We start from the raw sequence: 23,338 nt of genomic DNA on the forward strand, positions 1-23,338 counted from the left end.
AATACATTCTGTCACTCTCTGTCTCGTAGGTGTTAGCAATTAATATCTCTGTCTCTCAGGTAAAAGAAATTAGCAGTTAATTCTTCGAACTGCCAACAAAATGCAAGTGGATAATTGATTGGATTCAAAATTCAACTGGTCTTATTAATTTGAAAATTAAACATTAACATGAATATTAGCAAATAAACATCACAACCATGCTCCTAACCATAGGCTTCTATGAACAATGTCACAGGAAAAAGCTAATAATTATTTAATTTTGAACCAATTATCTCCACACCTGGTAAACAGAATGAACAGTGGGATAAAATCTGTCCCTCCTGTAAAGAAAACTGTCAGAACTCCAGATGACTCAGGAGGTATTTCTTACTCAAGGAATAATCTAGATATTCTATTGTTCCCATTGTACATCCTTTAATGGATTGTTTAAGATATTGAAAGGGTTGAGGTGCTGTTTTCTCTAATGCGCTCTTTTAACTGTCACTACAAACATTTTTTAATTTGTGATTACTTTACTTTGTTCGACCTGAGAAACTCATTCCTTTACCTTATGTGTACTATGGTAGTTTATAACACAGTTGCTACTAATTGACATGTGTTACAAAGCTTGCTTGCTGGCATATCCAATTATATGTGATGCATTGCATCTGCTACTGAAATTAAAACGAGTTTGTGTAGTTACATTCCAATATTGATGTGAGGATAGAAATTTGTAATAGAAAAAGTGGGCACAAAAGTGTGACAAAAGTACGTACAGCTGTAACATTTTCAATGATATAAATGGTAACTTAAGCAGATGAATTTTGAACTACATCTGCAAACCATACTATGGTCCGGATTCTCCGCAAGTTTGAAATCCGGAACTTGCGGTCTGTCAACGTACGCGTTGACAGGCCATCCGCGCAGGCCACGAAAAAGCAATTGCTGGCGCAGATTTGGGCAATTTCCGACTGGCCAGCAATTGTCCACAGAAATGTTACGGTTGATGCAAACAGACGTGGGGCCTATTTGCATCAGCGTAAGGGGATTTATCAGGCATGATTTAAACATTTTCATATCGGAAATTATACACAAACTATATCAAATGAGTTTCTGCAAATATTGGCCCGGGATTAGAGTTTTAATGATGTCAAAAATTTTCAAAAAAATGTAATGAAGGTAATTACGAATAAAATTCCAATTCTGTAAATTGTAATTAGATCAGATTTCGGGATTCCATTACATCTCATTACGGGATTCCCTTCAGAAATGATTAAAATCGAATTCTGCTTTGTGATTGTAGGACTAGGCCCATGTGATCCCAGGTACGCTTCTGCACCGCCTGCGTCCCTGGGATCCACGGGCCATTACGCTGCCCTCCGCCTCGCAGCCTCAGACCGCAAGTTTTCGCAGCCTTGCTGCCATCAGGTAGGTGTGTAATTCTTTCGCGGGTCGGAGGCGTATTCCAGAGGTACACCTCCGACCGCAATTTTTGGCCCTATGTAAAATTGGTGATGATCTTGTTAGTGCCACAGTACAATCTTTTCATGCATTTCCATGCTCTCAGCAAGCGCAAGGGTAAATTCTGTCATGAGATCTTTCTTTCTTGTAGCTCTCTGCACCCACCCCCCATTATGACATCTGTCTAATAAATGTAAAAAAATCCTTGAGTCACCAGAATAATGGCACCAAGGTTCAAAGCTAAAGTACAAACACTTTTGACCACCACAGATGCAGTGGACTTTACAATATCCATGTACTGAGTAAATCTGAGATTATATTCACCGATCACACTGTCAGAGAGGCGAGTTGTGTAAAGAATCGCTAAACATTGAAATATTAAACCCCCTGGGATTTTTTTTTACATTAAAGGTACAATGTAAATGTAACCGAGTTCAGGAAAAGATATTTACAACTTTTGAAGGAGCTTTTGTTCTAACCAGCTCAGGCATTATAAGATAACAGGTAATTGTCACTATACCCACTGTTCCTAAAATCAATATCTCTTTTGTTATACTGCCTGAAAATCATGGAGTGAACTGATTTGTTTCATTTTTGCAACCTTCAAAATGAAACAAAAGAGTTATAAATACTAGCAGATCTCCAGTGGGGTTGCTCACAATGAGTTGGCGGATACAATTAATAGTGGGGTTACTGCCATGCAAGGGATAATATTAGGGCTATATTAAATGGCATTCTGGGATTTTCTTCTTCTTCTTAGGCAGTCCCTTGGAACCGAGAATGACTTATCTGGGATTTTAATGGTGCTTTGGGGTTTCAATTCCAAAACTCTGTCCACTATTGTGTGTAAACCGTAAATGAGTTACTTTTATATACACATTATAAGTACATTCTATCTTTATTTTTCTATATATAACATACTATAATTTTATATTATTTATAATTTTATACATAAAAAACATGGTTATCTGCAGGCAATTACTTTATCAGGAATTGCGGGCATAATTCAGAGAAACTATTTCCTTTGGTGGGGGAATCTAGAACAAGGGGATACAATCTTAACATTAGATCTAGGCCATTTAGGGGTGAAATCAGGAAGCACTTTTTCCACACAAAGGGTCGTGAAATTTGGAACTTTCTCTCCCAAAATGCTGGGTCATTTGAAATTTTCAAGGAAGTGTTGCATTTATATAGCGCCTTTCACGACCACCGGACGTCCCAAAGCACTTTACAGCCAACGAAGTACTTATTTTTCATTAAAGACTGAGATTGGTAGATTTTTGTTAGGTAAGGGTATCAGGGAATATCGAGCAAAGAAAGGTAAATGGAGTGGCCATTATAAATTCATACATTCTGTCTTTATTTTTCTATAATAAACAATTTTATATTATTACTTGTAGTTAAATAACAACAATTTATGAAGCATCTAATGATATGACAGCATTTCCCACATGTGCAACAATAGTTCTTTGCAACACCAAACATGTCAAGTAGTTGCTTTGCCTTAAACAGACCAAATTCTTGAAGGTATAATTTGTCATTCCCATAGACAATTTCAATGGTCTGACAGACAGTAACCACAGATCTGGTATGACTGGCATCCTCCACGGTTATCTGCACATTTTATGTTCTGTTGCTCTTTTACGGTCCTACATAGTTAGCATTTCTGCTTTCTAGAATTCCTCAGAAATGTTTGGATGTTTCTCTTAAAGAAAGAACTTGCATTTATATAGCACCTTTCATTACCTCAGAACTTTTAAACTGTAGTCACAGTTGTAATGTAGGAAAGTGGCAGCCAATATGCGCACAACAAGATCCCACAATGAGAGAAATGACCAATTAAACTGTTTTAGTGATGTTGGTTGAGGGATTACTCAGGAGAACTCCCATGCACTTCTTCGAATAATGCCATGGGATCTTTACATCCATCTGTGAGGGCAGACAGGAGCTCGGTTTAACGTCTCATCTGAAAGACAGCACCCTTCAGTATTGTACTGGAGTGTTAGCCGAGAATATGTGCTCAAGTCCTGGAGTGGGGCTTGAACCCACAACCTCGGAGTCAGAGGCGAAAGTGATACCACTCAGCCAAGGCTAACAAATACTTGAACTGAATACCTTGTTTCTTCCTCCATCTTTTATTATGACACTCCAGGACTGGAGTTCAAAATTTAATATCCAAACCTTATTTGGTTGGCTGAGAAATGAACCTAGAAATTGCTGTGAGGGATGTTTTCATGTTCACATTTATCCCATTTGTATTAAATCCATCTCTTTCTGGTAAATTAATGGAGTAGATCATCTATTTACTTTAAATGTGTTAATGGCCCGGAATTTGCAGTCAGCAGTGAAGCGACAGCAATCGCCACCGACCTCGAAGAAAGCTGCCCACAAAGATCTCATGATCTTTGTGGTGGATCTTTGTGGTGAAAACGTTAGCTTTCTCAATGTTAATTTGATCGTAGCGCTGTCTGTAGAGGATTTCCAGCGTCCAGCAGCAGTGATGTCATCAAGCTGGTTAAGCAGCCAATCGCATTGAAGAATTCTCACAGACAGCAACCCAGGAAATAAAAAGCAGCTTTTATCATTCACTTTATTCGTTCATGGGATGTGGGTGTCGCTAGCAAGGCCAGCATTTATTGCCCATCCCTTCAGAGAGCAAAAAAATTGGGATGTACACATGGGGTTAAGGTGGAAGCTGAAATATTATAAACAAATTAAAAAATATATTTTTTAAAAATCTAGTAATTATCATAATGGAGAAATTTGACATTCCACAAATATAAATTTAGATTTTCAGAGCCAGAACGGTTGTTCAGCAGTATTTATTACTCAGAACGCCGTTACAAACCCAGTTACACCTCATTGAGCAAGGCTCAGCTTTTTATGGGGTTTTTAACAGCAGTATTAGATGGAAAAAGGGAGGTTTCCCTCCGTTCAATTATTTGACACATTGCTGGCTATGGGGAGTTCCACAGCGCAACCTGTGGCGGAGTAGCGAATGACTGACCACGACTTCAGGATTTCTGCGTTTATCTGCGCATGCGCTAAATCCTGAAGTTACGATCAGTTTCAGAGGGGTAATGATGGCAAACGCTGACAGCTTCGCCATCATTGCCACTGCAAAATCCTGGTCAACATCTCTGCTGAAATGGAAGAGGAGAATTGTCTCTGGTACATATTAAGGAGAGAGATTTGAGCTGTGTCAGTCTGGCAATAATATTATCGTACCTTCTTGGAAATTACAAGGTCGACACACAAACTTTCAAGACGATGGCCCGGATTTTGTGGTGGGTACTCAGAGTATGCCGTCATTCAGCAACTTTGGGATTTCTGGATGTGCTTGCGCATGCGCTAAATCCTGAACAAGGTACGCCTTGACAGATGATCCGCACCACCTTGAAAATCCCAATTGCAAGCAGAGTTGGGCTATTTGTCCACCAACTGCCCAACAATTATGAATGTTTTTCTTACGGCTAGTGAATGCAGGTGCAGGAACCTGTTTCACATCTTAAAATAGATCTACGTATGTATATTGTGTATGTTTTGGATGAGGAAACTTTTTTTATTGTTCGAGTTTCATTTTAATTACCTGGGAAGTTGAATAAGGAAGTTAAATAAAGTGAACATCTATCAGATTTCAGTGACCAATTCTGTCCTTTCAACTCAAAAATAAACAACATAACAAACAAGATGTGTGGTTTGCTTTAATAGCCTTGACATGTGCTGCTGGAGATCCTAATTTACAGATTGTTGAGCACTTCCACAGCTTCATACTACATGCATACCTTGCTGGGCTGTTCTCTGTCTCTCCCAAGAATACAATGAGCGGCTTACACAAACACCTTCCCAAATAACCGTGCACATGAAAGCATTTACTGATGGCAGGAAGGTAGCTCCATCCTGTATGGGACGGAATTCGTTTTTTCTCTGGGAATATTAAACAAATCAAATATCCTCACTTCCCAAAATAAAGGTAAACCAAATTAGCTAATAAAACATAAATGTGGCAAACTTCTGTATACGTTTAGTTCAATGTTTAATGGAGATCGTGTCAGAGGGAGCAAGCCGCCTCTTCATAATTGAGTTTTGATTATTTTGCAGTTGACTTACCAGTGAAAATAAAATCTCTGGGTAACATAATTTTACCCAAGAACTTCCAAACATGGTGATCTGCTTTAATATTGCAGACTTTCTTTCATTACAGAGTTATTTTTCATAATCTCTCATTCGCATTGCCACTGGTCTGTTCAAAAGTATGACCGTCACCAAGTAGATTACGGTCAGAAAATGTGAAGAACAAGATAATCACAGAAATTCGAACCAGCTACACATTTATTCCTCTGATTTTTTCATATAAATGTTAGCCTAATTATAAACATACTCGACAATAAAACTTTCAAGATGTTACTCCAAAGTAATTAATAAGGCAGTTCCATCGCCAGGAAGTTGTAAACATAGGGACTAATTAATTGAGTTTGGACGAAAAAAAAAACAAAATGCTGATATATGAAATAAGTCCAAGTACCAGTTTAATTAAAAGCTTCGAGACATTTATAAAAGTTTTTAAAATGTAATTACAATGGAAGAGACGGAAAGAAGTTTCTGTGGGCACGAGATAGTTTTAACAGCTTTTGTAGGCGTGTCTTCCCTTACACATAGGCTGTGCGCTGCGCTCCTGGTCTTTGTGATGTCATACGCTGCGCAGAACTCTGCAGCGCTGAAGAGCAAGCCTCCGTTCTGGGCTTCGCACAAGGTAAGTTCGTATTCTTTTCGTAGGTTGGCGGCGTCCTCCTTAGTTACGCCGCTGACTGCTATTTTTGGGACATTAACATTTTATTTCCATCAGCCACCTGATGAAAGGATGTACATTTCTAAGAATAGTTTCTATGCAGGCATTGGGGGTATATGTGCACAAATCTTTGAAGGTGGCAGGACAGGTTGAGAAAGTGGTTAAAAAAGCATACGGGATCCTGGGTTTTATAAATAGAGGCATGGAGTACAAAAGCAAGGAGGTTATGATGAACCTTTATAAAACACAATTTCGGCCACAACTGGAGTATTGTGTCCAATTCTGGATACCGCACTTTAGGAAGGATGTGAAGCCCTTAGAGAGAGTGCAGAACAGATTTACAAGAATGGTTCCAGGGATGAGGGACTTCAGTTGCGTGGATAGAGTGGAGAGGCTGGGGTTGTTCTCCTTACAGCAGAGAAGATTGAGAGCAGATTTGATAGAGGTGTTCAAAATACTGAGGGGTCTAGACAGAGTAGATAGAGAGAAACTGTTCCCATTGGCAGAAGGGTCGAGAACCAGAGGACACAGATTTAAGGTGATTGGCAGCAGATCCAAAGGCGGCATGAGGAAAAAAAATTTACGCAGCGAGTGGTTATGATCTGGAATGCACTGCCTGAGAGGGTGGTGGAGGCAGATTCAACTGTCGCTTTCAAACGGGAATTAAATAAGTACCTGAAGGAAAATAATTTGCAGGGCTACGGGGAAAGGGCAGGGGAGTGGGACTAGCTGACGTGCTCTTGTAGAGAGCCCGGATGGGCTAGACAGGCCAAATGGCCTCCTACTGTGCTGTAACCATTCTATGATGCTATTCTATGATTATTCTTGTAGATTATGCAGAGATTTATACAACTAATACAACACATCAAAGTTAGCGCAAATAAGGCTTGATAAATTGATGTATTTATGCAAAAACTGGCATCCAGAAATCACCCTGTCACTTAACTGCAACAGTTTCAAGCCAAAAACTGGAAGAGTGGTTTCCTTCAAATTGGTTCAGACCATATCGGGATCATTCCAACTATAATGTACACTGCAGGAACAGATCTGATTGGAAATAGGGAGTCCAATACCATTTAACAAAGATTATAGTCCAGAACAAGAGGGTACCTTTAGAATGAATCAAAATCTAAAGTATGGAGTTTTGGTTTTGTGGCATTATTATCAACTATGTTGGATGGAGTATCAATCAGGAAATAGTTGAGGCTTGTAATAAGGGAACATCTATAATTATGGGGGATTTTAACTATCATATTAATTGAACAAATCAAATTGGGCAGGGCTGCCTTGAGGATGAGTTCATTGAGTGTATTAGGGATGGGTTTCTTGAGCAGTATGTAACTGAACCGACCAGGGGGCAAGCAACCTTAGATCTGGTCCTGTGTAACGAGACGGGATTAATTAAAAATGTCCTAGTAAAGGATCGGATCCCCTTGGAATGAGGTGACCATAACATGGTTGAATTCCATATTCAATTAGAGGGTGAGAAGGTTGGATCTCAAACAAGCGTGCTAAGCTTGAATAAAGGAGACTATGAAGGTATGAGAGCAGAATTGAGTAGAGTGGATTGGGAAAATAGATTAAAGGGTAAGACGATACATGATCAGTGGTGTACATTTAAGGAGTTATTTTACAACTTCCAAAAAAAAAATATTCCACTGAGAAGAAAAGGGTGTAAAAGAAAAGACAGCCATCCGTGGCTAAGTAAAGAAGTTAAGGATAGTATTCGACTAAAAACAAGGGCATATAAAGTAGCCAAATCTAGTGGGAGGATAGGGGATTGGGAAAACTTTAAAAGACAGCAAAAAATAACAAAAAGATTGATTAAGAAAGGGAAGATAGATTATGAAAGTAAATTAGCAAAAAATATAAAAACAGATAGTAAGAGTTTTTATAGTTATATAAAAAGAAAAAGGGTGGCTAAAGTAAATGTTGGTCCCTTAGAGGATGAGACTGGGAAATTAATGGTGGGAAATATGGAGATGGCAAAAACACTGAATGAGTATTTTGTATCAGTCTTTACAGTAGAGGACACTAAGAATATCCCAACACTGGACAAACAGGGGGCTATAGGGGGGAGGAGATACACACGATCAAAATCACTAAGGAAGTGGTACTCGGTAAAATAATGGGACTCAAGGCGGATAAATCACCTGGACCTGATGGCTTACATCCTAGGGTCTTGAGGGAAGTGGCGGTAGGGATTGTGGATGCATTGGTAATAATTTTCCAAAACTCCCTGGACTCAGCAAAGGTCCCAGCAGACTGGAAAACTGCTAATGTAACACCCTTATTTAAAAAGGGCAGTAGACAGAAGGCTGGAAACTATAGACCGGTTAGCCTAACATCTGTGGTAGGTAAAATTTTGGAGTCCATTATTAAGGAGACAGTAACAGGACATTTGGATAATCATAATTTAATAGGACAAAGTCAGCATGGTTTTATGAAGGGGAAGTCATGTTTGACAAATTTGCTGGAGTTCTTTGAGGAAGTAACATATAGGGTGGATAAAGGGGAACCAGTGGACGTAGTGTATTTAGACTTCCAAATTTGACAAGGTGCCACACAAAAGATTATTGCTTAAGATAAAAAATCACGAGATTGGGGGTAATATTCTGGCATGGATAGAGGATTGGCTATCTAACAGAAGGCAGAGAGTTGGGATAAATGGTTCATTCTCAGAATGGCAATCAATAACTAGTGGTGTTCCGCAGGGGTCGGTGCTGGGTCCCCAACTCTTTACAATCTATATTAACGATTTGGAGGAGGGGACCGAGTGGAACATATCAAAGTTTGCAGATGATACTAAGATGGGAGGGTAAGTAGTGAGTGAGGACATAAAAAACCTGCAAGGGGACATAGACAGGCTAAGTAAGTGGGCAGAGATTTGGCAGATGGAATACAATACTGGAAAGTGTGAGGTTATGCACTTTGGCAGGAAAAATCGTAGAGCAAGCGATTATCTTAATGGCAAGAAACTGGAATGTACTGAAGTACAAAGGGATCTGGGGGTCCTGGTGCACGAAACTCAAAAGGTTAGTATGCAGGTGCAGCAAGTGATTAAGAAGGCCAATGGAATGTTGGCTTTCATTGCTAGGGGGATAGAATATAAAAATAGGGATGTATTGCTTCAGTTGTACAAGGTATTGGTGAGACCGCACCTGGAATACTGCATACAGTTTTGGTGTCCATATTTAAGAAAAGACATACTTGCTCTCGAGTCAGTACAAAGAAGGTTCACTCAGTTAATCCCGGGGATGAGGGGATGGACATATGAGGAGAGGTTGAGTAGATTGGGACTCTACTCATTGGAGTTCAGAAGAATGAGAGGCGATCTTATTGAAACATATAAGATTGTGAAGGGGTTGGATCGGGTGGATGCGGGGAGGATGTTCCCGATGATGGGTGAAACTAGAACTAGGGGGCATAGTCTTAGAATAAGGGGCTGCTCTTTCAAAACTGAGATGAGGAGGAACTACTTCACTCAGAGGGTGGTAGGTCCATGGAATATGCTGCCCCAAAAAGCTGTAGAAGCTACATCATTACATAAATTTAAAACAGAAATAGACAGTTTCCTAGAAGTAAAGAGAATGAAGGGTTACGGGGAGCGGGCAGGAATTTGGACATGAGTCTAGGTTCGGATCGGACATGGCCCTGTGGGTAGCGGAGCGGGCCCAGGGGCCGTGTAGCCTGATCCTGCTCCTATTTCGTGTGTCTAGTTCTGTTAGATTCAGGAGATGGTTCTGTGATAGTAGATTGGTGGTTAGGATCAGATCAGCCATGATCTTATTGAATGGCGGAGTAGGCTCGAGGGGCCGATTGGCCTACTCCTGCTCCTATTTCTTATGTTATGTTCTTATAATAAGGATCACCTTAGTTAAAGTGTAGCTGGCCAAAATAAACATTTATTTTAATTTGTCACCATGTTAAAACAACCCACCTAGTGATAATCATGATTATTTTACTGCCAAGAAATATTGCAAATATAATTTTTACTTCTTGATTTATGACCATAGGCTTTAGGCAAATATAATAAATCTAATCTTAATTGTTAAAGCTGTGGCTTTTTTAAAAGTCTGTTCTTTCTGGCAGTGTACTGGAACAAATTCAGCAGTTACAGAGTTAAAATCCTGCTTTATATCTATTCTTTTGGTCGATCCAATTTTTCCCCTCTCACTTTCCATTCTTTACTTTTTTTTCTGAATTTCGGCTGTCCCTTTACCTCAGTATGGGTCTGGGCAGATGTCCAAATCTTGCTCCCATAGACAAAACAATTCCTCCACATCAATGCTGCCCTTTTTTTACACCCTGAATGATTGATAACGTCCTCTCAGTCCCTTTGCTTAGAACCCCTCTATTGGGGATCTATCCTCTGTGGGAAACAAACACTGCAGACACAAGCCATGGGACCTCTTTGGTTCTTTTGAAACAGAACCTACTCCAGCCATTCAAAAACAGGCCCGACAGGTCCAAAGCAAACAAACAAATGCATACCAATAGATATTTCTGTTGGCCCTTCACAGGTTGCGGATCGCCGGCAGGAAAAGACAGGATTTAGGCTCACACTGAACTGAGCTATCTCATCACCTCATTCTCTGCTTCCCACAAAAATAAAAAAGGGATTGCATCTGTCAGCTTGCTTACAATAGGCCATCTTGTAAGCACTTCAACACTTTCCCAACAGTTCATTTAGACACGTTAAGAAGTCCTCCATCACACATGATCGAATTAAAAACAGATTCTTTAAGTGAAAGAAAACGTATACTAACACGAATGTGTCATACTTTTAATAAAGTGCTTTGTCACAGAAAAACTGTTCAACAAGAAATAAACTCCTATACCAAAAACACACTGATGAACATTACCATACCACATCTATGAAGACTGGAAACAGGCCTGCAGGAACTAACTCTAATTATAGTGATGCATTTGCTGTATGCCATTTCGTTGAGCATCGCTATACATTTATATACAAATTCACATGTATGGAATTTTCAACGTTTAGATCTAAAACTTTCTTCCTTTAGTTTAGTTATTTCACAATGTAAATTAATTGGATTTCGATCCTTCAGATCAAGACAAGAAAAAAAAATTGAAGTCTTAGGAGCCAAGGTATACAAGGTTTTCAAACTTATCAGAAGAAAATTACTTTCTAAAAAGGTTGAACAATTCAATAAAATGGAAAACCTTGATTTGTGATGGGAAGGAGGCTTCAGTTTTGAAATGATGTAACCAGCCACAGACCAGTTTCATAGCCCATAAAAAGGAAGTAAGTGGCACTTCAATGGTACAATGCGAAAAGCTTTACAAGCTCAGCCCCATCAACACAGGGTGTCTGTTTTCATTGTGAGCCAAATAACAGACCTCTGAAAGGCCATAAACCACATTCATTGTCTTAAGCAAAAGGCATTTACTCCCAACCTAACACGGTCTTCTCATAAGGACTCTTTTGTTCGAGTTGGTTTCAAAGAGAAAAATATATTCTTTACGTCTGCTCTTCACTGCATGCATCTGTTACTTTAAGGAATCCTATGTTTATCACCAATGTTCATCTAGAGGCTGAATCTCCAATTGGGGAATTCAAAAACTCCAGAAGTTTTATATCAGTTTCAAAACTCAAAAGTATGTTTCTTCTGTGAAACTTCAGTGTAAGGGTGCAGTGAAGACATAGGTAAAATTTACTACCTGCGTCTAGACCCTAAACTATCCCATAGTACCTTCAACGTGTCAAGCTTGTAGCCCATCCTCCACCTGAGGGTAGTGACTCTGCTGTGCCATTCAGGGAGTGAATTGATAAATGACAAACTCTGCTAACACAACAATGTTTAGCAGCCTCTTATACAATATCTGCCACACACTGAGAGGCTGGTGCATGACTATCCAGGCAAAGATTAGACCACACCAATAGAAAGGCACTCTGAACTGTGAAAGAAAACCCCAGAGAGAGTATTCAATGCAAAAACTGAAATCTAGGTTATCATCACATTAAACAACAATTACAACACAAATAAAAGAATCCTGGAGAGTTATCACATAATTGCTTTCCAAAGCCACATACCATAATCACATGTACTGCCTGTTGTGAAAAACACCAGTAAGGTGTTTCACTAATTGTCTCCACTATTAGGTGCAACATTTTACTTACAATGCTTATACTCCTCAGTCATTGTAAACTACTTCACAATGAGAAACAGTTATACAGACCACAAGGATCCCTGGTTCAATCCCCAGTCTGTCTCATGCCGACCAGAGCACCACAATGGCTGATAAATGCCAAATAAAATTCAATGTAGCAAAAGGTTTAAGTCCTCCAGAAGGTGGTTTTGTACCACTTTGGATTTCATACCATCTACGGTGTAACTGTAGTCTTGTTTAACTTTTTAAACTTAGGCGGTAATTTTAATGGAAACTAGAAACTGACGGGAGCAGATCAGTTGCCTGTTTTACACCACACTTGATTTTACTTTCCATTCAAGTCAATAATAATTAAAATCAGGCGTTGTGTAAAATGGGCAGCTGATCTGATGCAGTCAGTTTTCCGCCAGTGTGCTAGACTAAAATTACCCCATAAGTTTAAGGCATTAAACAAGACTGGGGCAGTAACCAGAGAACACAGATTTAAGCAAAATTTTGATTAGCAAAAGAACCAGAGGCGACATGATGAAATTTTTGTTTTACACTGCGAGTTGTTGTGATCTGGAATGCACTGCCTGAAAGGGTGGTGGGAGCAGATTCAATAGCAACTTTCAAAAGAGAATTGGATAAATACTTGAAGGGAAAAAATGACAAGGCTACAGGGAAAGAGCAGGGGAGTGGGATTAATTGGATAGCTGTACGAAAGAGGCGGCACAGGTACGATGGGTCGAATGGCCTCCTTCTGAGCTGTAGCATTCTATGATTCCATGATTCTGCTACAGTTACACTGTAGCTGTTACGAAACCCAAAGTGGTACAAAACCACCTTCTGGAGGTGGTCTTGATCCTGTCAGTTTCCCATCGGGCGGGTTAGGTAAACATTACCCCCTTAATCTAGAATCTTTTCAATGTTAATAGAAAGCTCAGATTCCGCTTGGCTCTTTCCGAACATTAAATTGAATTAGCATTCAGAGGTCGGTGAGTATGTGCAGACCTCCACTGTTACTGCGCAAGAGCAATCTGAGAACGTAACTCAGTTTCGAAAGCCGCTGGTTGCACCAGTATCTCTAACACAACCAGCTCCAAAACGTAGTGATTTGAATGTGAAGGCAAGACACAGACATTGCTGATTCTACTTACAACAAAAATGAAAAAAAAAAGTATAAGCATTAGCAGGGTTCAAAGAGCCATTCTCCAATTTTATTTTTCTACCAAACACTTTAGCTTGCGCATGCGCCAGGCAAGTAATTGGATATCATCTGCTCTACACAGTGGTTGAGGGCAGAGGTGAGTCAATGATAGGCAGATCAGATTTTGTGTGGATCAACAGATCTGAAGTAAATCCCACCTCCCAGTGCAAACAGAGGATCAGAAAGCTGCTCAATGCACAGTCATGTGGTGAGTCTCCAGTTGGAAGATGAGCAGTTAAGACAGATCAGCCAAAAATGTAGCAGCAGGTAGGCTCAAGACTAACAACAAACATAACATCAAAAATAAAGACTCAGAGCATGTTCCACTGCGCTAAAGGAAGAAATAATACTCGATGGGATCAAGATATTAATCCTCAGATCATCAGTATGCATTTATGTTTCAAGCTGTTCTCTTAGTTACATTATAGACCAGTTTGGATGCCCAACATGACTGTATTTCCATAGTGGTTAAAAAGATAAATGAGCATAGAGCACAGCAGAAGCTAGAACATGCCATCAAAGGGTTAATGTTACTTTAATATACTCGACAGTGAGAAAGTTCAGCAAAAAAGGCAGAAACTTTTTTTATGCATGAGAACAAACCTTCATTGTTATTCCATGCTTCTAAACTGAAGTGACCACATTTTTCTGCCCCTCAAACACCACTTTTAAACAATGAAGGGTTGGGATTTGAGCCAGTTGAATGCTGCAGTGAAACGACACAGCAGGGCAACCTAGTTTCGGTTGAAACTAGTTGAAACCACAAATGGAACAGATGGTCAGAAACTGAACTACAAAAGTGATTAAGCATGTGGAGATATGAGAAGCTGCAATAACAAGGTTAACATTTGCAGAACAATCGGATTACGAAGTAACAACTGTCACGCAGATGTATGTAAGGTATATTTGATTAACCTTTAAGCCATGTCCAATCACGAGTCACTGACTCAGATCGGCCGACGCCATGATGAAGCAAGAATGGACCCTGCGATCCAGATAACTGGACAAACTTAGATAAAAGACAGAACTGAAAGAAGGGGCTTAGCTAACGATGTATAAAGTTATAATTAGGTTGTTTTTGAAGGAATATAATTGGTCCGGATTGGCCAAGGAATAAGTAATGTAATAACGGCTATCGGTGTGCTCCAGTCTTGTACTGTATATAAGCTTGTGAATTTTGTTGATCGGGGAGAAGGTGCTCGCACAGACCGCGGGGTCTGAGATGCTTCTCCCAGAGCTCTGTTTTCAATAAACTGCACCTTTCACTTTACCACAGATTAGATGTGAATTTATTTTCACCCAACAAATTGGCGCTGCGAGCAGGGTACTGCGGAGCTGGAAGACCGCCTGCACCAGTGAGCGGGGCGAGTAGTCAGATCTTTGACCGTCCAGAAATTGGATCACTCGGAAGGGCGGTGTGACAGCGACGCAGTATCGAAAGAATCTGGTATCCGTGACGGGTAAGAGATGCAGTTTAAATAGTGGTTAAGTTGATTGAAACCTGATGTGTTATTTCGGAATGTAAATGTCTCGAGGACCCATACTGAGCCAGAATTAAGAGGGCGACTGGGCCCCACGTGAAGGCCAGAGTTAGTTGGGAATCCGAGACAGACTAAAAGTCTCTCTGCTGTGTTGCGTTGCGGGATCTGTTGTATTGCACTACGTGATGTATTGTATTAATGTATTAATGGCTGCAAGTGAAATAATCACCTCTGACAGCGAGATAGTTACAAGTCAGGACCGCCATCACTAGTGGTGGACGATAAGTAGACCTCTGAGAACGAGTTATTAGGGGGGACCGGGACGCGGTAAACTAGTAACAAGAATTAATACATTATGGCGGAAGGCGGAGGCCCAGACTGGGGTCCGCCAGGATCGATGAGTCGGCTCTATGCTGACGACCAAAAGGGTTTGATCAATAAAATGAAGAAAGATGGGTGGGATCCACTAGAAAAACCAATAACACAACGGGAGCGGTGGGAAAAGCAGAAACAAAAGAAAACTAAGAAAGCAGGAGTAATTTTAATACATCAGTTAGTAATGTTAACAAAAAGGGTTAAGACACAAACCAGTAAGGTGGAAGAACAAGAAATGAGAATAGCAGAATTAGAAACTTTAGTAGAAAGGATGGAATTGACAGGCAAGGGAAAAAGAGACGAATGGGATAAAGAAAACCCCCCGCCGTATGCCTCGGCTCCACCTGGAGACGAAAGTGATATTCCAGTAGTGCCGATGGCACCCGTAATACGACACCCAGTGCCAGCTCAAAATCGATATCGGGCTTTCTCACCTCTTGAAAAACAAGCCATTCTTAAAGATTTAGGAACCCTTAAATCCCATAGTCAGAACTCAGAGTTCTGGAGGAATTAGAGGAAATGTGGGAAATCCATGATTTACACCCTCGAGACATCCACCAGTTAGTTAGGGCGAAATGCCCAGCCGACAAATGGAGAAATGTAAACCCCGCTGCAGGCATGCAAGATGGAGCGTGGGCGGATGCAGTACCTGCAAGTGCCGCACTGGCGGCACAGCGGGCAGCATACGGGCCCTTTAAGATCGCAGTAGAAACGGCACTTGGGGCCCCTACTATAAACTGGGGAAAAATCCAATCAATAAAGCAAAGGGAGAATCTAGTAGTGATTATGGAGAACGTTTGTTTGACGCCTATTGCGAATCGTCAGGGCAAGCAAACCCACAATGAACAGACCAGCCCTTCATCCAGATGTTTAAGGATGGACTCTCATCGGCACACCAAGCCATCCTAAAAATGGGGGTAGTAGCCGCCCCTACGTATGATCTCGCAGTTCAATGGGCATGTCAGATAGATGCAAAGGAATCTGAACACACCGAAAAGGGAGGTGTAAAAAATTAAACAGGAAAGGGTAGCAGCAGGCGGGGGCATCACAACCAAACAAGAGGATTCAGGGGAACTGTTATAATTGTGGGAAGATGGGACATATGGCAAAGGATTGCAGGAGTGGAAAGAAAGGGGGATGTGACTATTGCGGTAAGCCAGGACACCAGAGTCACAGCTGTTGGCAGAAGAAAGGAGACGTGGACCAGACACAGGGCGCTTATCTCAGTCTGGAGGATAGAAGGGACTTTTTTGAGTACCTCAAGTCTAAAGGGAAGAGTCAATGACGGGAGGCGGCCCCAGTTAAAGGAGGCTCGGATAACCGAGTCTATGTAGCAGCATTATTAGGGGGCCAACCGTGTGAAGTGTTAGTTGACACAGGAGCATCAATATCCTTGACTGATTTGCCCCTTCCGACAACCAAGGAGTATATATATATATATATATATAGGATTAGGGGGTATAAAAATTAAGGCTTATAAAAGTGAAGTACAAGTTTTAGAGATAACAGGAAAACTCCTCCCCGCCCAATTTTGTGTGTGTCCAAATAACGAAGGTACCATATTAGGAATAGACTTGCTAAAAGAATTTAATATATTGGTGGACTCCGCACAAAATAAAATTGTTTGGTCCAAAGGAGATGGGTCCAAGGTCAGTATAGACAAACCACGCACCAATTTGGCTAGGGTAGGGAGTGCAGCATCTTTGAGCAGGGATTGGGAACTAGAACGAAAACGATACGGGACCATATGCAAAATTATGAAAGGGGTTTGGGCTAAGACAAAACAGGACACCGGACGGGTAAAAACGGAGCCAATCACGGTTCCAGGTCCGGAACACAAGCCCCATAAGCAATACCCTATTAAACCAGAAGCAAGGGAAGCGGTACAAGAAATAGTGCGTAATCTGGAAGAAAGGGGCATAATTAGGATTACCGAAAGCACGACCAACTCGCCCGTATGGCCAGTCACCAAACCGGATAAATCATTCCGACTGACTATTGATTATACTGAATTAAACAAGGTAACGCCCAAATTGCACCCAATAGCGGCCAGCCCATCCACAATCTTAAATGCCCTGAACTCGAAGCACAAGATTTTTACAGTTTTGGACATAGCTAATGGATTCTGGTCCTTACCTTTAGACCAGGAATCCCAGAATAAGTTTGCCTTTACGGTCGGGGAAAGACAGTATACATGGACTAGGCTACCTCAGGGGTTCCATAACAGCCCGGCGGTATTCCACCAGGTAATGAGTTCACTGTTAGAAACAGTGAACCTCAACCCGTATCACAGCAGTGTTGCAATACGTGGATGACCTGTTAATCGCCTCGGAAAATGAGCGTGGACATGCAGCTGCTTTAACTGAAGTCCTTATTAGTGGAGATACTTGCGCAAGTATATTATAGGTATATAAAGGGGGTGGGGCGGTGGAAACACTGGACTCAACTGAAGGCCTACAAGGACTAAAATGTATATTTAACAGGTGATACCTGCAATCAATCTCAATAACCCTTTGGAAAATTGTTAATACGTCTTTAAAATGTATTTGACTATAGTATTGTTTTGTGGAATATGTGTGGCGTTGACCGGAGTGACATGCCACCCGGCACGGGAAAAGCGAGAGTTACATGATAATACGTTTTTGTATATGAGTTATGTGTATGTAAGGGACAAGGGAGAAAGTGCGTGTTGGGTATGTAGCCATATCCCAATCCACTCCAACGGGGGAATCCCTCTTAGACCAATACCATTGAACGTAATTCAAATGGCAGAATGGTTAGTTAGTAGAAACAATACGAGCAGTAGTACTAATGGTAACGACACCCAGAGCAGAAAAACGGGAGGAACAAAGAGTACAGTTCAGGAGAGCAGGATATCCCTTAAACATGTTTGAAGGATGGTACAAACCCGTGTATAATATAAGCAAAAAGCCACCGTACCTTATCCTCACAAACACAACTGGGGTAGGAAGACCCGTTGGGGCGATATGTTGGATATGGAATGTACTCAGAGGGGAAGAGGGGAATCTGGAAGCAGGAAACAGTAGTTGTAAACATAATTGGACAACACTCGAATAAGGTTCACCCTTAGAAGTTTGGTGGTTTAACACAACTGGTTTAACATGGATTTACAAAAGTCAACATGGATTTACAAAAGGTAAATCATGCTTGACTAATCTACTGGAATTTTTTGAGGATGTAACTGGTAAAATAGATAAGGGAGAACCAGTGGATGTGGTGTATTTGGACTTTCAGAAGGCTTTTGATAAGGTCCCGCATAAGAGATTAGCGTGCAAAGTTAAAGCACACGGGATTGGGGGCAAGGTATTGACTTGGATAGAGAACTGGTTGGCAGACAGAAAGCAAAGAGTTGGAATAAACGGGTCGTTTTCCGAGTGGCAGGCAGTGACTAGTGGGGTACCGCAAGGATCGGTCCTAGGACCCGAGCTGTTCACAATATATATTAATGATCTGGACGAGGGAATTGGATGTAATATCTCCAAATTTGCAGACGACACAAAGCTGGGTGGGAGGGTAAGCTGTGAGGAGGATGTCGTGAAAGTCCAGTACGATTTGGACAGATTGGGTGATTGGGCAGAAACATGGCAAATGCACTATAATGTGGATAAATGTGAGGTTATCCACTTTGGTGGCAAAAACAGGAAGGCAGATTATTTGAATGGCAATAGATTGGGAGAAGGGGAAGTGCAGAGAGACCTGGGTGTTCTTGTGCACCTGTCGCTGAAGGTAAGCATGCAGGTGCAGCAGGCGGTTAAGAAGGCAAATGGTATGTTGGCCTTCGTAGCAAGAGGGTTCGAGTACAGGAACAAGGATGTCTTGCTACAGTTGTACAGGGCCTTAGTGAGACCGCACCTTGAGTACTGTGTGCAGTTTTGGTCGCCTTACCTGAGGAAGGACGTTCTTGCCATGGAAGGAGTGCAGCGAAGATTCACCAGGCTGATACCTGGGATGGCAGGAATGACGTATGAGGAGAGATTGTGTCGATTGGGCTTATACTCACTGGAGTTTAGAAGATTGAGAGGGGATCTCATCGAAACCTATAAAATTCTGTCTGGTCTGGACAGACTAGATGCAGAAAGGATGTTTCTGATGGCCGGGGAGTCCAGAACCAGGGGTCATAGTCTAAGGATAAGGGGTAAGCCATTTAGGACTGAAATGAGGAGGAATTTCTTCACCCAGAGTGTGGTGAACCTGTGGAATTCTCTGCCACAGAGGGCGGTGGAGGCCAGTTCATTAAATATATTCAAAAAAGAGTTAGATATATTTCTTAAGGCTAAAGGGATCAAGGGATATGGGGAGAAGGCAGGGACAGGGTACTGAATTTGGATGATCAGCCATGATCTCATTGAATGGCGGAGCAGGCTCGAAGGGCCGAATGGCCTACTCCTGCTCCTATCTTCTATGTTTCTATGTTTCACTAGTGGGGGGAAATGGAACGGAATCACAGGGAGTAACGGCGAGTCCGGCTTTTCCACAGTTGCAACGAATATGAACCTAACTGCCTATAACGGGGCCTATTTTATTTGTGGGCATAAGGCATACCCATGGCTTCCACGAAATTGAACTGGGTCCTGCTATTTGGGATATGTGGTGCCATACATCCATCACTTGCCCTCCCTAGCAGATCATCACCATTATCGATCCAAAAGGGCAATTACAGAAACAGAGCGGTTCTTCGATATTTTATTCCCCGGGTATGGGACGGCTAGGGCAATAAAGGAAATTCGACTTGTAGCATTGGTATTAGAGAAAGTAGCTAATGACACAGCTGAAACCCTGTCTGAAATAAGTGCAGAAATGGTGGCTATGAGAACAATAGCTCTCCAGAATAGGATGGCCCTTGATTATCTCCTAGCTAAAGAAGGTGGCACATGCGCAATGATAGGCGCTGAGTGCTGCACCTACATACCAGATAGCTCAGAGAATATAACCAATTTGGCCGAACATATACAAAAGGAGGTAAAGAAATTACACCAAACCTCAGGGAAAGGTTGGTTGGACTGGCTCTTCGGAGGATCATGGGGATCGTATTTGATACATGGATTTATAATTGTTGTTGTAGTGATGACAATATGTTGTGTTATGATAACAATTTTGAAAGTATGTTGTAAATTGGCACTCGCCGGCATTCCAGTAGCATCTGGAGATGCGATAAAACCCCTGCTATCAACGACAGACGAACTACAAGCAACAGGAGAAGACGACGAGGACGACGAGTCTCACATATAAAGAGTCACATGATGATCAACGAAGGACGAGCTCAGGACAATTGAGCCCAACCCTCAATACAGGGTGACTACCCGGTGGATGGCAAGAAACGGCATTGGAAGTTGGTATCCCGGGGCAAAATCTAAATTTGTACCGGGACCAACAGGAGGGAATGAAGGGTTGGGATTTGAGCCAGTTGAATGTTGCAGTCAAACGACACAGCATGACAACCTAGTTTCGGTTGAAACTAGTTGAAACCACAAATGGAACAGATGGTCAGAAACTGAACTACAAAAGTGATTAAGCATGTGGAGATATGAGAAGCTGCAATAACAAGGTTAACATTTGCAGAACAATCGGATTACGAAGTAACAACTGTCACGCAGGTGTATGTAAGGTATATTTGATTAACCTTTAAGCCATGTCCAATCACGAGTCACTGACTCAGATCGGCCGACGCCACGATTAAGCAAGAATGGACCCTGCGATCCAGATAACTGGACAAACTTAGATAAAAGACAGAACTGAAAGAAGGGGCTTAGCTAACGATGTATAAAGTTATAATTAGGTTGTTTTTGAAGGAATATAATTGGGCCGGATTGGCCAAGGGATAAGTAATGTAATAACGGCTATCGGTGTGCTCCAGTCTTGTACTGTATATAAGCTTGTGAATTTTGTTGATCGGAGAGAAGGTGCTCGCACAGACCGCGGGGTCTGAGATGCTTCTCCCAGAGCTCTGTTTTCAATAAACTGCACCTTTTACTTCACCACAGATTAGATGTGAATTTATTTTCACCCAACAAACAACAAGACCAATCTCATGGATAGATTTTCCCTGAAAAAAACTAATATGAAAAGAACAAGAGGAAACAACCTGAACTAAGCTGTGCTCCACAACTACTTTTGTAAAATAATACAGGAGAACAGGGTCATATTAAATGGCATGGCACTTTCATAGCAAGATAGAGGTGATTGTCAGCAAAGGTTAATCAGAAATTGTTACTCTAATATGTGATTATGGCTGATTTTTCTAGAAGCCTGCCTCAGACATAGATTTACAAATTGTAAAATTATAACCATTAAACTCGCAATTATTTGGTTAGTCGGCAGTAACTGATGTAGTGTGAATGATAGTTTTTTAGGTTGCACAGTAGTAACAGATATTGAAGCACAATGTAAAAAGAATCTGTTATTCATTTAATGGTACAATAAGACAAGCTCAATACTGTTTCCCTCTCCCTATTTATTTTCAAATTCCTCTATGCTACTGAATGATGCCAGTGACTCTGGGGAAATGTGCTGCATGGTCTGGTACTAAGCCATAAAAAAAAGCTTCAATACCTGGTCTGTGCTGACCTAGCTGATTTCTGCTATTAGTGTCTCGGTATTGCTAGGCTGGAGAGAGTGGGGGAGGGAAAGGAAATAATACTGAGCCAGCATTTCTTCTGCGATCATTGTCCAGTGACTCCTAATGAAAAGTGCATGTGTATGGACAGGGGATGAAGACAGTACTGGGCTTGGCTCTAATGCCCACTCCAAGTAGCCTGTTGACACTGAGCAATATGCTGACATATGAAAAAATGGCCACTTGCACAAGTTACCAGAAAGCTGTTGGAGTCAGCTTACTCAGGAGAGGAGGAAAGAAAATTGAATAAAATAAATGAAGTAAAAGATACAAAATACTAGGAACAAGACCACTTTGTTTCAGAAGGTTTCACCTGAGGACTAACAAAAGGCATCTCAGCTGTTTAGCATGTTAATTATAAGGACCATTCGACACTTCAAAAAGGTATCCAACACAATAAACAGGCAATCATGTTTATGTGTAGCTTCCTCTAACCAATCCTGTGATTTATTCATCCTCCCTAAAGACACTACATTTTCAACTACATTAGCACTGTGCAATCTCGCAAACCCTACAACATGGATAAAATTGTTATCCGGCATTTAGAACTTTACAGAAAATATTAAATATTATTCAGAAAAAGCTCTTTTTTGCCTAGCATTATAATAGACTAAGTTTATTTAGCATAGCAGTACCAAAATGTTGCAACAAAATCACACTTCAGCCATAGGTTTTAATCATTTTGCCAAGAAAAGGGGGAAGTCGGAAGACATTTTTCATTAGAACCTGGAAATACTGTACAAGTGGCTATTGAGAAAGTGACTAGAAGATCATCGGAGAGGAATTCAATACGTTTTTGAATAAGTATAAAAGGATACAAAGGAAAGGAACATAGGATTACAGTAAATAGGTCCAGATAGTTAGTACTGACACTTTGGGCCAGATAGCCTCCTTCTGTGCTATAATTTCTGATGCTATAAATACGCCTATTGTGCAAAAGCGAAATACTGCAGATGCTGGAAATCTGAAATAAAAACAGAAAAGGCTGGAAATGCTCAGCAGGTCAGGCAACATCTATGAAGAGAGAAACAGAGTTAATGTTTCAGGTTGATGACCTTGCGTCAGAACCTACTGTGCAATGTTTTTAATTCATCACCTCAAATTTTTCCCACCACAATTAAAAGACCTGTAAATACAGGTGCACTATCCCTTATCCGAAAGCCTTGGGACCAGCTGAGTTTCGGTTTTCGGAATTTTTCAGATTTCAGAAGGTATTATTATAAGACTGGGAAATTTGTATTTAATATAAATTTTAAAAGTTCAGGCTACCTCTTGCGACTGTTCCGTGTCTCATT

At 41.0% G+C, this 23,338-nt stretch overlaps 1 protein-coding gene and 1 pseudogene across 4 annotated transcripts in view; one reads left to right on the forward strand and one right to left on the reverse strand.

The window, feature by feature from the left end:
- setbp1 (SET binding protein 1) overlaps nt 1–23,338 on the reverse strand; it is a 375,242-nt gene that overhangs the window by 250,538 nt on the left and 101,366 nt on the right. The gene's annotated exons all lie outside the window — the stretch shown is intronic.
- On the forward strand, nt 19,770–21,388 carry LOC147123450 (endogenous retrovirus group PABLB member 1 Env polyprotein-like; annotated as a pseudogene).

This window comes from Somniosus microcephalus, chromosome 2, assembly GCF_052327205.1.
Source record: "Somniosus microcephalus isolate GS21.2 chromosome 2, FLI_Smic_1.0, whole genome shotgun sequence".
Classification (NCBI taxonomy): domain Eukaryota; kingdom Metazoa; phylum Chordata; class Chondrichthyes; order Squaliformes; family Somniosidae; genus Somniosus; species Somniosus microcephalus.